Source organism: Sciurus vulgaris (genome assembly GCF_902686455.1).
Source record: "Sciurus vulgaris genome assembly, chromosome: 7".
Classification (NCBI taxonomy): Eukaryota; Metazoa; Chordata; class Mammalia; order Rodentia; family Sciuridae; genus Sciurus; species Sciurus vulgaris.
In genome coordinates, this window is record NC_136467.1 from 147,289,303 (window position 1) to 147,303,644 (window position 14,342).

General features: G+C 37.5%; 1 pseudogene across 1 annotated transcript; it reads left to right on the forward strand.

Moving 5' to 3' along the window:
- The first annotated feature begins 1,499 nt into the window (after positions 1-1,499).
- On the forward strand, positions 1,500-3,224 carry LOC306665294 (hsc70-interacting protein-like; annotated as a pseudogene). The gene has a single exon. The product of its transcript is annotated as a hsc70-interacting protein-like (transcript).
- Positions 3,225-14,342: the final 11,118 nt, after the last annotated feature.

Below are 14,342 nucleotides of genomic sequence, written 5' to 3' on the forward strand. Positions count from 1 at the left end.
GACAGAGTCTCAGTTGCCCAGTTGCTAAGTTGCCCAGACTGGCCTGAACTTGTGATCCTCCAGCCTCAGCCTCAAGTACCTGGGATTACAGGTGTGCACCACCACACATGGCTAAAATGATATCTTATTATTATTTTAATTTATTTTCTCAACTGTTTCTAAGTTTGATCATTTCATATGTTGTTGACCATTTGAATTTGCCTTTTTATATCCTCTTCATATTCTTGCCAAATGTTTTTGTTTATTCCTCTTTTCCAATCTGAGATTTTTGTATCATGTAATTAACCCCATATGTCCTCTGAATAAATATGTGTTCAAACATAAAATTATTTGTTCTTGACCATGTTTTTAGCTCTACTTTAATTTATATATGAGAAAATATCTGTTTTTATTTTGTTATCTATTTTTTCAGTCTTATCCACATTTTCTTCCAGATTTTCTTGTAAATTAAAAAAAAACATATTTTACATTTCAATCTGTTATCCAACTGAAATTTATCTATATCAGTGGTATAAGGCAGAGAGGTCTAATTAATTTTCTTACAGTTGGATGATCATTTGTATTACCACCATTTGTTAATACACTTTTTTTTTCCACTTACGAGAAATGCCATCATTTATTGGATGCTCATATAAAAGAGGATTTTAATTTGGGGGTGTTTATTCTGGTGTGTTTTTATTTACTTGTCTATTTTATGCCAATGGTGTTTATCTTATTAGAGAAGATTATGGTGTGTTCTTTTTTTAAATTTTTTTTTTTTAGTTGTAGATGGACATGGTACCTTTATTTTATTGATTTATTTTATGTGGTGCTGAGGATCAAGCCCAGTGCCTTACATGTGTAGGCGAGTGCTCTACCACTGAGCCACCATCCCAGCCCTTATGCTGTGTTCTTATAATTGTTAAAGTCCTTACTCCTCTCACTAATCTTTTTTTCCCCTTAGTTATGTTTGGATTCTTATCCACTAGTATAAACTCTAATATTCTTTATTTAATTATCCTTCTTCTGTCCTCTTCTGTGTCAGGAAAGAACCTCTATTGGCATTCTAACTAAAAGTTTATTAAATTTATATATTAATTCAGAAGGAATGACATTTTTATAACTTTTTTTGCATCTGGATTCACAGTTTGCCTTTCCTTTTATACATATCTTAGATCCTTCATAAGATTTTTATTGTTTCTATACTTCACTTTCTAAATTCATTTCTGAGTATTTTTCTAATAATTTCTTTCATATCTATTTGTAGACTTATTTCTGGTATGGATGAAAGTTATTGTTTTTTGTACACTTATATTTTATCCAGTCACCTTACCTAGTTCTTAAGCCCAATATATTTTTTAACATAGTCTCTTGGGTTTTTAAATTCTATCTGGTCAAAATGGCGGCAGCCACGTGGAATCAAACCTGCAGGTACTGTGACAGAGAACTTCCAGGCAACAGCAGGCAGCTGGTGCTCCACTGGCGGTCAGCCATCAGTTTGCTGACTCTTGTCGGACAATAGGGAGATAACCGAGGAGATGATGGATCAAGCAAATGAAAAGAAAGGGGCTGCCATTGAGGCCCTGAATGATGGTGAGCTACAGAAAGCCATTGACTTGTTCCCAGATGCCATCAAGCTAAATCCTCGCTTGGCCATTCTATATGCCAAGAGAGCCAGTGTCTTTATCAAGTTACAGAAGCCAAATGCTGCCATTCGAGACTGTAACAGAGCCATTGAAATAAATCCTGATTCAGCTCAGCCTTATAAGTGGCGAGGGAAAGTACACAGACTTCTGGGCCACTGGGAAGAAGCAGCCCATGATCTTGCCCTTGCCTGTAAACTGGATTATGGTGATGATGCTAGTGCAATGCTGAAAGAAGTTCAACCAAGGGCCCAGAGAATTGCTGAACATCGGAGAAAATATGAGCGAAAACGCGAAGAGTGAGAGATCAAAGAAAGAATAGAAAGGGTTAAGAAGGCTCGAGAAGAGCACGAGAGAGCCCAGAGGGAGGAAGAAGCCAGACGACAAGCAGGAGCTCAGTTTGGTTCTTTTCCAGGTGGCTTTCCTGGGGGAATGCCTGGAGTGGGAGGGGGCATGCCTGGAATGGCAGGGATGCCTGGGCTCAATGAAATTCTTAGTGATCCAGAGGTTCTTGCAGCCATGCAGGATCCAGAAGTTATGGTGGCTTTCCAGGATGTGGCCCAGAACCCAGCAAATATGTCAAAATATCAAAGCAACCCGAAGGTTATGAATCTTATCAGTAAATTGTCAGCCAAATTTGGAGGTCAAGCATAATGCCCACCTGACAAAACCCTTGCTGAAGGAAAAGCAACCTAGATCATTTAATGGATGTCACAATAATACAAACCAGTGTACCTCTGACCTCATCAGGAGAGCTGGGGTGCTTTGAAGATAATCCTTACCCCTCTGCAGCAAATGCAATTGAAGCATTTTACAATGGTTTGCCATTAGGGTATTCATTCAGATAATGTTTTCCTACTAGGAATTTCAAACTTTAAACATTTTTTAAACCTTAAAAATATTTAAAACAAAAGGGGGTGTTATTTCCTACATTTTTCTTTACTACTCATTTTGAATTTTTTCTTTGATATTGGGCAAGGCAGTATGGAAAATACATTGCCCTAGTGTGAGTGAAATACTTACTAGTGGGAAGTAAATAAATCTCATTTACATAGATAAAATTTCAGTTGAATATATGGTTACTCAGGCATTTTGATTTCTTTTAAAATATTTTTTAAGTGATTTATTTCAATAAAACTATTGGGACCACCAGTATTTCACTCTAAACCTGGGTAGGGACTGGAAGTACTTGGTAAGGCAGCAGCAGTCTTACTATTTTATATGACATGCACCTTTATGCAGGTTGCATTTAAATCTTACATGTGTTGAGGGATGTTTTTTTTGTTATGCCGCAGTGGAGTTGGATTACTTAGCTCTGTTGTTGTTCAATATATTGAATAAATGTTTCATATTATTTCCACCATGGGGAAATAAGGGAGTAGTTTTCTTTTATATTTCTATGTTTAAAATTTACCTTTTCTCATCAGAAAATGACCAACTGTGTCTGCTTTCTGCTTTTTGATTCCCCCCCTTCTTGAACTAAAGATAATCTTTTCTCTCTAGCATCATCATTGCTATCATCATTTATAGCATAATTGTGCAAGCATATTTAATGCTGGGGTTAATTTAAAATGTAATACATATCCTAACTGTGGAATAATACCCATAACAACTGTAGTTCTTTCTTAGCCATGAGATTGCTTATTTAAATGTTATTAGACTTCCACTGGTGAAATCTTGTGATATTAAAAAACATTGGAAGGAGGGTCCTTTTAGTGTTTGGTGTTCTATACCTATTGATCTTTGTACTTTGAAGAGTAAATGGTTTGTTAATTGATAACCATACAAGGAACAAACTGCTCGATCTAACATGAATTATAAAACAGATGAGAGCCATGGTTATGTGTTATGGAGTTGCTGGCACCGTGAAGAGTCATTATTGTATTCAGCTCTTCCTTAAATACGACAACCATGCTCCCACGTTTCTTTCCCTCTTGTCCCTGCAAAGATAAAGGAAATGGTAAAATTCCTTGAAATACATTTATAAAGTAGCATATTTCTGATATCATATATTTATACAGGTTCTAACCCTTTGCTGTACGTGAGTAGACAGAAATGCATCTGTTATAAAAATGAGAAAAAGTCGTATGCTAATAGAGCATGCTTTTGAAATCCTTGAAAAAGACGCACCATTTATACTTGGATTTGGGCTTGCCAGTGTTCTTTTTGTTCATGTGCGTTCTCAAAAATCTCATGTGTGCTGTGCTTAACTCAAAAAGAACATTTTCTTCTTGGATTCCTTATTTGATTGACTTTAATTATACATGACCTAACTATACTCGAATATTACGAATATTACCATAAATGGGTAAAAGTAAATCGCTCTTCTGAAAATGTGTCTTGTGCTTTTAGACTTTTTAAGTTCCACAAATACAACAAATCGTCTTAATTTTCTTAATATCATTTCAAAACCTGAAAAGTTGTTTTTTTCTGCTAATGATGCTATAACAAGGAAAAGAAGGTTTTCTGCTTAAAAATATATAGAAATATATATTGGCTATTTCTAGCTATGTTAAAAATAAAATATGGTTTCAAACTGAAAAAAAAAACAAACAAAAAAAAAATAAAAAAAATTCTATCTGTTCTTTTCCAAGGTTTATGTCAGTTATTTTATTTTCTAATCTTGTTGCAATTGCTCAAATTTCCATGACAATGTTAAACAATAATGTCAACGGTGATGTGCAAGTCTATTTTCTGATTTTAATAACCATGTTTAGAGTGTCTTAACATTTAGGACTGTACTCAGATTTATTTTTGGTAATTAGTCTTTATTATATTTATTTCCTTCTATTTCTTTTACTTTGACATTTACAAAGACTAATTTTATAAAGGTTAATTGATAAGTTTTACTAAATAACCTTTCCATTTATTGATATAAGCATCTGCTTTGTCTTTTTAATTTGCTCATGTAATAGATTATGTTAATAGACTTTCTGATACTCATTCTCTGATATTCATTCTGCTACTCTGAAAGTCTATTAACATAATCTATTAGTTTATATAAGTCTATTAGTTTATATGAGTCATGCTTCATTATTTTTAACTTTTCATAAAATTAGTTCTGCTTTGTTATAATCTATTGTTCTTTTGACAGGTGGCTGGAATTTTTTGGAAGTCATAATTTTTATAAATATGTAAGATTGACCCCAAATTTTATTTTTTTGTGATGATTTTCTGGATCTGGTATTAAAATGATGTAGTCATTATAAAATAACTTGGAGAGGGGGGATTCAAGATGGCGGACTAGAGGGTGGCTGCGTTTCGTGTTGCTCCAGGACTCAGGACTCAAGAAGAGGAGATATAGAGAGACTTGGGACCAACTCAAAGCAGCGGGGGGAGCGTCTCCCACTGGGCAGGCGTCCGGGATGGGGCAGGTGTCCCTGATGGGGCGGTAGCCCCAAAAGCAGGGATCTTTGCGAAGTAGAGCTGCCGGCGAGACGCCCCTCCCCCCGCCGGAGCAGTGATCGCAGACAACTGGGAGCATTGGAGAGGTGGCTGTTCACCACAGCGCTTGGACTCGGCGCAACCCACCCGGGCTCTGGGAGGCTGCCCAAAGGAGAAGGTGCTCGGTGAGCTGTTTGGACTGAAAGCGACCATCCCTGAACACAGGGGGCTGCCCAGAGGAGAAGGAGAAATACGGGCTCGGCAGGTCGCTTGGAATTGGAGCAGCTGCGCCAGGGCTCTGGGTGGCTATCTGGTGGAACAGCGTGGTGAGTGGTTTGGTCCCAGAGCATCCGCTCCTGAACACAGGGGGGTTGTCTGGAGAAGGAGGAGGAGCGCGGCGGGGTGCTTGGGCTCGAAGTGACTGCACCAGGGCTACGGGTGGCAGTCGGGACAAGAAGGTGCACAGTGAGTTCTTGGGACTCGTGACGCACCAGATCTCTGGGTGACTGCCTGGTGGAGAAAGAGGTGCGTGGTGGGTCACTTGGACTTAGAGCGACCACACGGAACAACAGGTGGCTGCCGGAGGAAAAGGCATGTGGCAGGTCACTGGGACTCGGAGCGATTGTAAGGGGCTCCAGGTGGCTGCTCAGAGGAGGGGCTGCATAGCCAGGCGAAAAGTGCAGAGCAGGGTCCTAGACGGCTTCTTGGTGGAAGAGCCCCACAGACAAACTGAGGGGCGGAGCGAAGGCTCCAGGACTGCAGGCAGCTTCTCTGAGGAGAGGCAGCCAAAGGAGATTCGTTTGCGAAGGGTGAGGCTTCAGGCCCAGGAGGTAGGTCCGGGTCCCTGGGAACATTGCAGAAGAAGGCTGCCCAGCCCAGGCGGTAGTTGTGAATTGAACGGAACCTCTGGGAGGAAAACCGACCAGCGAGACCTCCCCACCGGGTGACTCCTCCCTGTCGGGTGAGGTTCTCCCAAAAGGACTGTAAAATCAGAGACACAGGCCCAAACTGGTCTTGCATCAGCCCACATCCTACTTCCCTTTTGGATGACCATTCATCAGCAAGTGAAGGTACCTCTGCCCACTAGCAGGGAATATACCCCACTGGAAGGCCACCACCCCTAGGGAGTCAGCTCCCTTGTGGAGCACTGCATTATCAACTTCCTCCAAGACTTCAGGCTACTGAAGACTAAGAGGGGATATAATAGAAATCTTCAGGGATATTATAAGGCATTAGAGGAAATCTGCAATATCACAGCGGTCAACTGATACCTGAACAATATGAGAAAACAAGGAAAGAAAATGCTGCAAACAAATCTAGATGTTACATCAATGAAACCCAACGACAGCATGGCAGAAGAAATGACAGAAAGGGAGTTCAGAATGTACATAATTAAAATGCTCAGGGAAGCAAATGACGAGATGCAAGAGCAAATGCAGGCACTGAATGATCGCACCAATCGACAGTTAAAAGAGCAAATACAGGAAGCAAAAGATCATTTCAATAAAGAGTTAGAGATATTGAAAAAAAACCAAACAGAAATCCTTGAAATGAAGGAAACAATAAACCAAATTAAGAACTCCATAGAAAGCATAACCAATAGAATAGAACACCTGGAAGACAGAACATCAGATATTGAAGATAAAATATTTAACCTTGAAAACAAAGTTGAACAAACAGAGAAGATGGTAAGAAATCATGAACAGAATCTCCAAGAACTATGGGATATCATGAAGAGGCCAAATTTAAGAATTATTGGAATTGAGGAAGGCTTAGAGAAACAGACCAAAGGAATGAACAATCTATTCAATGAAATACTATCAGAAAATTTCCCAAATCTGAAGAATGAAATGGAAGATCAAGTACAAGAGGCTTATAGGACTCCAAATATACAAAATTACAGCAGACCCACACCAAGGCACATTATAATGAAAATGCCCAACATACAAAATAAAGACAGAATTTTAAAGGCCGCAAGAGAGAGGAATCAAATTACATTCAGGGGGAAACCAATACGGATATCAGCAGATTTTTCAATCCAGACCCTAAAAGCTAGAAGGGCCTGGAACAACATTTTTCAAGCCCTGAAAGAAAATGGATGCCAACCAAGAATCTTATACCCAGCAAAACTTACCTTCAAATTTGATGATGAAATAAAATCCTTCCATGATAAACAAAAGCTAAAAGAATTTACAAAAAGAAAGCCAGCATTACAGAACATTCTCAGCAAAATATTCCACGAGGAAGAGATGAAAAACAAAGAAACAAATCAGCAATGGGAGGAACTATCCTAAAGGAATTGTCAAATAAAGGAAGAACCAAGTCGTCTCAAAATAAATAAATAAATAAATAAATAAAATGAACCAAATGACTGGGAATACTAATCATATCTCAATAATAACCCTGAATATTAATGGCCTGAACTCATCAATCAAAAGACATAGACTGGCAGATTGGATCAAAAAGAAAGATCCAACAATATGTTGCCTGCAAGAGACTCACCTCGTAGAAAGAGATACCCATAGATTAAAGGTGAAAGAATGGGGGAAAACATACCATGCACATGGACTCAGCAAAAAAGCTGGGGTATCCATCCTCATTTCAGATAATGTGGACTTCAAGTCAAAACTAGTCAGAAGGGATAAAGAAGGACATTACATACTGCTTAAGGGAACCATAAATCAGCAAGACATAACAATCATAAACATCTATGCCCCAAACAGTGGCTCATCCATGTATGTCAAACAAATCCTTCTCAATTTCAGAAACCAAATAGACCATAACACAATAATACTAGGTGATTTTAACACGCCTCTCTCACCACTGGACAGATCTTCCAAACAAAAATTGAACAAAGAAACCATAGATCTCAATAACACAATCAATAATTTAGACTTAACGGACATTTATAGAATATACCATCCAACCAAGAGTGAATACACTTTCTTCTCAGCAGCACATGGATCCTTCTCTAAAATAGACCATATATTATGCCACAAAGCTAATGTAAGCAAATACAAGAAGATAGAGACACTACCTTGTATTCTATCAGATCACAATGGATTGAAGTTAGAAATAAATGAAAGAGTAAAAAACAGAAGCTACTCCAACACCTGGAGATTAAACAATATGCTATTACATGATGAATGGATAACAGAAGATATTAGGAAGGAAATTAAAAAATTCTTAGAGGTAAATGAGAGCAAAGAAACATCATATCAAAATCTTTGGGACACTATGAAAGCAGTACTTAGAGGAAAATTTATTTCATGGAGCGCATTCAATAAAAGAAGTAAAACTCAACAAATAAATAACCTAACACTACAGCTCAAAGCCCTAGAAAAAGAAGAACAGACCAACACCAAAAGTAGTAGAAGACAGGAAATAGTTAAACTCAGAGCTGAAATCAACGAAATTGAAACAAAAGAAACTATACAAAAAATTGACAAAATAAATAGTTGGTTCTTTGAAAAAATAAACAAAATTGATAAACCCTTAACCACTCTAACAAAGAGAAGACGAGAGAAAACCCAAATCACCAAAATTCGGAATGAACAAGGAAATATCACAACAGACACGATTGAAATACAAAACATAATTAGAAGCTATTTTGAAAATCTATATTCTAACCAAATAGAAAATTTCGAAGACATCAACAGGTTTCTAGAGACATATGAATTGCCTAAATTGAACGAGGAGGACATACACAATTTAAATAGAACAATTTCAAGTAATGAAGTAGAAGAGGTCATCAAAAGCCTACCAACAAAGAAAAGTCCAGGACCAGATGGGTTCTCAGCCGAGTTCTACAAAATCTTTAAAGAAGAGCTCATTCCAATACTTCTCAAAGTATTCCATGAAATAGAAGAGGAGGGTACCCTCCCAAACTCATTCTATGAAACCAATATTACCCTGATACCCAAGCCAGACAGAGACAAATCGAGGAAAGAAAATTTCAGACCGATATCATTAATGAACATTGATGCAAAAATTCTCAATAAAATTTTAGCAAATCGCATACAAAAATATATTAAAAAGATAGTGCACCACGATCAAGTGGGTTTTATCCCAGGGATGCAAGGTTGGTTCAACATCCGGAAATCAATAAATGTAATTCACCATATCAATAGACTTAAAGTCAAGAATCACATGATTATTTCAATAGATGCAGAAAAGCATTTGATAAAATACAACACCCCTTCGTGCTCAAAACACTAGAAAAAATAGGGATAGTGGGAACATTCCTTAACATTGGTAAAGGCCATCTATGCTAAGCCCATGGCTAATATCATTCTAAACGGTGAAAAACTGAAAGCATTCCCCCTAAAAACTGGAACAAGACAGGGATGCCCTCTTTCACCACTCCTATTCAATATCGTTTTTGAGACGCTAGCCAGAGCAATTAGACAGACCAAGGAAATTAAAGGAATACGAATAGGAAAAGAAGAACTCAAACTATCCCTATTTGCGGATGATATGATTATATACTTAGAGGAACCAGGAAATTCCACCAGAAAACTGTTAGAACTCATAAGTGAATTCAGTAAAGTGGCAGGTTACAAGATCAATGCTCATAAATCCAATGCATTTTTATACATGTGAAGAATCCTCAGAAAGAGAAATTATGAAAACTACCCCATTCACCATAGCATCGAAAAAAATAAAATACTTGGGAATCAATCTCACAAAAGAGGTGAAAGACCTCTACAATGAGAACTACAGAACACTAAAGAAAGATATTAAAGAACACCTTAGAAGATGGAAAGATCTCCCATGTTCTTGGATAGGCCGAATTAATATTGTCAAAATGGCCATACTACCAAAAGTGCTATACAGATTCAATGCAATCCCAATTAAAATCCCAATGACGTACCTTACAGAAATAGAGCAAGCAATCATGAAATTCATCTGGAAGAATAAGAAACCCAGAATAGCTAAAGCAATCTTTCCCAGGAAAAATGAAGCAGGGGGTATCGCAATACCCGAACTTCAACTTTATTACAAAGCAGTAGTAACAAAGACGGCATGGTACTGGTACCAAAATAGACAGGTAGATCAATGGTACAGAATAGAGGACACGGACACAAACCCAAATAAATACAACTTTCTAATACTAGACAAAGGCGCCAAAAATATGCAATGGAGAAAAGATAGCCTCTTCAACAAATGGTGCTGGGAGAATTGGAAATCCATATGCAACAGAATGAAACTAAACCCATATCTCTCACCCTGCACAAAACTCAACTCAAAATGGATTAAGAACCTTGGAATCAGACCAGAGACTCTGCAGATTATAGAAGAAAAAGTAGGTCCCGATCTTCAACATGTCGGGCTTGGACCAGACTTCCTCAACAGGACTCCCATAGCACAAGAAATAAAAGCAAGAATCAATAACTGGGATAGATTCAAACTAAAAAGCTTTCTCTCAGCAAAGGAAACTATCAGTAATGTGAAGAAAGAGCCTACAGAGTGGGAGAATATCTTTGCCAATCATACTTCAGATAGAGCACTAATCTCCAGAATCTATAAAGAACTCAAAAAAACTCTACACCAACAATACAAATAATCCAATCGACAAATGGGCTAAGGAAATGAACAGACACTTCACAGAAGAAGATGTACAAGCAATCAATAAACATATGAAAAAATGTTCAACATCTCTAGTAATAAGAGAAATGCAAATCAAAACCACCCTAAGATTCCATCTCACCCCAATTAGAATGGCGATTATCAAAAATACAAGCAACAGGTGTTGGCGAGGATGTGGGGAGAAAGGTACACTCATACATTGCTGGTGGGGCTGCAAATTAGTGCAGCCACTCTGGAAAGCAGTGTGGAGATTCCTTAGAAAACTTGGAATGGACCCTCCATTTGACCCAGCTATCCCACTCCTTGGCCTATACCCAAAGGACTTAAAATCAGCATACTACAGAGATACAGCCACATCAATGTTCATAGCTGCTCAATTCACAATAGCCAGACTGTGGAACCAACCTAGATGCCCTTCAATTGATGAGTGGATAAAGAAACTGTGGTATATATACACAATGAAATATTACTCAGCCATAAAGAATGACAAAATTATGGCATTTGCAGGCAAATGGATGAAATTGGAGAATATCATGCTAAGTGAGATAAGCCAATCTCAAAAAGCCAAAGGACGAATGATATCGCTAATAAGTGGAGGATGACACATAAAGGGGGGAGGGAAGGGTTAATGTTAGGGTTAGAGTTAGGGTTAGGGAGGGGGGCAAGTATGGAGGAAGAAAGTACTGTATAGAGGGTAAAGAGGGGTGGGAGGGGTGGGGGGAAGGGAAAAAAATAACAGAATGAATCAAACAATATTACTGTGTGTAAATTTATGATTACACAAATGGTATGCCTTTACGCCATGTACAAACAGAGAAACAACATGTATCCCATTTGTTTACAATAAAAAAAAATAAAATAAAATAACTTGGAGAAGTTTCATCTTTTTTTAAGGACAGGAATATTTTAAGTAACATTGGAATAATCTTTTCTTAAGAAGTTCTGTAGTGCTCAGTTGTGAAGTCATCTGGGTAGTGCTTTTGATCATCAATATCTGCAATGGTACTGGCTTATTCAAACTTTCTTTTTTATTATTAGGTTTTTCATTTTAATTTTTCTAGAAAATCATTCATTTCTCATAGATTTTAAGTGTTTTGCCATAGAGTTGCATGTGGTATTCACTTATTATGTTTAATCTCTCCTGTATTTATGGTTTTATGGCTGTTTATCATTTCCTTCAAGACCTAGCTTCTGGATTTATGTATTTTTTCTACTTTCACAAATTCCTGTTTCATTTATTTATCAAAGTATTCTAGCTTCTTTTAGCTTATATTGTTATAATTTGGAAAACATCTTAAGATCCTAATAGTCTATTAATAGAAGATGTAAAAACATCAAAAATGTTTAATTAAATCCATCAAAATTGATTTTGTTGTTTATAACTAGTACTCAGAGTTGTAGTTATTTTTTTTACTTTTACTTCTGCCATTTTTATGGGTGCATTATAATTATACATAATAGTGGGATTAGTTGTTACATACTCATACATGTACATGATATAACAATATAATTTGGTCAATATCAAGCTCCAGTATTAACCCCTTCTCTCCTCTCCTCCCTTCACCTGATCCCTTTCCTCTACTTGGCTGATCTCCCTTCAATATTCTTTCTTTCTTTCTTTTTTTACTATTTTTATTTGTTCTTTTTAGATACACATGACAGTAGAGTGTATTTTGACATTTTATACATACGTGGAGTACACAGAGTTGTAGTTTTAAATGAGAGTGTTTAGGTAGGACTAAAGAACTAATCCATGAAGAAAGCAGGAAGAAAGCTTACAAGTGAAGGGGAAAAATTATATTGATGTAAGAATGAACCAGGGGTGAAAAGTAAGAAGAAAGTATTCACTGTTTGGGGCAGCGTTTTCTCTCTATTTTTTTAAATTATTGTCCCCTAAGGAGAGAAAACAAATTCATATATTATTTAAAATTTAATTAGGTTTCTCCCCAACAAGAGAAACTAAATACTAAGCAATGTTTTCTGATAGGGTTAAGCTTTGGAGGATTCTAAACCACTGTAAAATATAAGCTGTGTTTTATCAGCCTCCTCTTCCTACCAAGACCCCTCTTGGGGACTATGTCACTTCCTTTGGGAATTTGTGTGTTGGGGTATAAAACACATTGTGCTATTTCAGATAGTTGGAAAGGCAGTAGTAGCTGAGGCTCTGGAGTGAATTGAAGGAGAATTTTTTTTTTTTTAATTAAAGACTTTGAATCTGCAAGATAAAGGAAGATATTGGAAATAAACATTTGACAAGAGATGGTAGAAAGGGACAGGATTTGGGGCTGAGGTTGTGGCTCAGTGGTGGAGCACTTGCCTGGTATGTGTGAGGCCCTGGGTTTGATCCTCAGCACCACATATAAATAAGTGAATAAAATAAAGGTCTATCAACATCTAAAAAAATTGTTTTCTAAAAAGGGCAGGATTTAACTTTCTTTATGGAGTTTCACTCTGCCAGTAGTTTGGCTGGAGACTGGCTGATGATGGAAGGTTTTATATTGAGGTTTGAGGTATGAGATCCAAATTTGCAGGTTATGAATATAACAAAGAACCAGTAGTAACATAAGTTTCTATAACTCTAAAAAGAAGTTTTTGGGAAATATTTACATTCTGATATATATACAAGAATACACGTGAGGACAAAAAAAGGATGAACTTAAAATTCAACTATTAGGTGGAATTCTATTTTGCTAATGTTACTAAATTTAGCAGGTATACCTGTAAACTATACTTTTTTTTTAAAAAAAATGGGGTATTAGGGATTGAACCCAGGGGTGCTCCACCACTGAGCTACATTCTTAGCTCTTTTTATTTTTTATTTTTGAGACCGTGTCTCATTAAGTTGCCCAGGCTGGATTTCAACTTGCTATCCTCCTGTCTCAGCCTCTGGGATACCCGGGATTATAAGCTAGTGCCACCGCAGGGATGTGCCACCATACCCAGTTACCATACTGTTTTTAGATACTTAGACCCTTGACTAATGGAGCAACCAATTGGAACCTCTCCCCCCAAATTAGTACAGATATGTGATGGAAGTCTTTATGAGATATGAAAGAGTGCAGAGAGTGTTGTACTGCTGATCCCCAACTCCTGATGATTCGACTTAGAATTTTTTGACTTTACAATGATGCAAAAGTGATACACATTCAGTAGAAGCTGTACGTGGAATTTCAACTTGATCTTTTCCAGGACTAGTGATAAAAGGTACTCTCTTAAGATGCTGGGCAACAGTAGGCAACCACGGTTCTCCGTCAGCCACGTGACCGCAGGGGAAACAACTGATCAACTACAGCATACTGCATTGCCAAATTATGATGTTGGATAGGTTAGGTGTATTAAACACATTTTATTTTATTTTATTTTTTGGGTACCGGGGATTGAACTCAGGGGCACTCTACCACTGAACCACATCCCAGCCTTATTCTGTATTTTATTTAGAGACGGGGTCTCACTGAGTTGCTTAGGACCTTACTTTTGCTGAGGCTGGCTTTGAACTTGTGATCTTCCTGCCTCAGCCTCCCAAGCCTCTGGACTACACTGTGTCCAGCTATTAAACACATTTTAAGCATCATATTTTCAACTTATGATGAGCTTAACCCCACGATTACTTGAGGAGCATGTGTACTATAGTTTTAGAAGTCCACCTCGGACTGCCTAACCAGGGGAAGGCAAGACAATCATTTAGCATCATAGAAATCACAAACAAGTACATCCACAGCAGCTTCTATATGACTTGGGTCTGTTTGT